This window comes from Sceloporus occidentalis, unplaced genomic scaffold, assembly GCF_023333645.1.
Source record: "Sceloporus occidentalis isolate IW3139 unplaced genomic scaffold, rSceOcc1.0.p SCAF_186, whole genome shotgun sequence".
Lineage (NCBI taxonomy): Eukaryota > Metazoa > Chordata > Lepidosauria > Squamata > Phrynosomatidae > Sceloporus > Sceloporus occidentalis.
This window is the reverse complement of record NW_028317166.1, coordinates 229,143-230,423: the sequence shown is the minus strand read 5'-3', so window position 1 is coordinate 230,423 and position 1,281 is coordinate 229,143. Positions and strand designations below refer to the sequence as shown.

General features: G+C 43.9%; 1 non-coding gene across 1 annotated transcript; it reads right to left on the bottom strand.

Annotated features, from left to right (window-relative positions):
• Nucleotides 1–241: 241 nt before the first annotated feature.
• On the bottom strand, nt 242–371 carry LOC149278657 (small nucleolar RNA SNORA35). Its single transcript, XR_016278631.1, has one exon. It is a non-coding gene; the product is annotated as a small nucleolar RNA SNORA35 (small nucleolar RNA).
• Between the last annotated feature and the right edge of the window lie 910 nt (nt 372–1,281).

Below are 1,281 nucleotides of genomic sequence, written 5' to 3'. Positions count from 1 at the left end.
GTTTGGGATAGTAATTGTTTTTGGTGTTTTTTTCACATACTTTGTACTTCAGGTGTGAAATTACAGCTCCTGGTATATGTTGCTGTCACACAACACCCAGATATGTGTCCAGCAACATCTCCTGAGTACATTGATACCCCACATGCATGGGTTTGTCAGATTGTTTGGGGGCAAAAGGGCCACATTTGGAACATGAGCAATTCAAATTCAGTAGGAATTTTACATCTGGGTAAAGAAAAATGCTTGTACCCAACTATCAGTAGGGACAGGTTACAAGAAAGCCTGGCCTATCTCCAAGAAGGGATTTGATCTAGCACCTTAAGTGGTCCCTCATGCCACGGAATGGACACAGGGGTCACTTGACAGTGCAAATAAAAACGCTTAAAAATGGTGGAGCAAATAAAAGCTAAAAAACTGTAAATGTAACAAAAAATTTAAAAAAAATACAAAAATGGAGCAGGAACAAAAAAAAAATTAAAAATGGGAAACTGTGTGATACAGCTTGAAGCAGTCACCGACACAGAGTGCAGGTTTTCCAGGGCAATCTGGACAGTAAAATGTGGTGTCCTTTCTTTGCCCCCTGCTGTAGCATACCCTGCATCTCTTTTGGGGATTCTGCTTCTTTGCTGTAGGGGGGATTTTAAAAATAAAATGGGTAGCCCCAATTCTGTTGGTTCCCATCACTACTTGGGGACCAGGTGCATCACGGTACAAGATACCTGAAATTACTTCGAGCTGAAACTGCAAAAAAGACAGCTTCAGCCCAGTGTCTGCTTTTTTGTGCAGCAAAAAAGCGTTATAGGTTGCAATTTGCATTAGATAAATTGCAACCTTCTTGTACCAGGCCTTTGTCTTCCTCATAATGAGGTAGGGCTGTAGGAGTTGATCTGACAGATCAACTCCACCCATGTGCTTGTTATAGGCCCTGATGCACACTGGCTTTGTAGTGACCCCAGCTCTGCCACGGACAGAAACCTCCACGGTTCTCTCATCGTGGATGGTGCTCAGCATGCACACCTCTTTTCTGTCCTTGAACTTCAATGCCAAAAGCTCCTCTTGGCGTAGAGCTGAGGTCTCCCCCTTTCGTAGCCGGGTTCGTACCAGGCGTTGTGGGAAACCCAAGCGGTTCTTTTTTATAGAACCGCAAGCTACCGTATCGAAACAATACAGCAGCTTGAACAAAGGGACGCTTGTATAGAAGTTATCTACATACAAGTGGTAGCCTTTGTTCATAAGGGGGAATATTAGGTCCCAAACAATCTTGGCACTGGTGCCCAGATG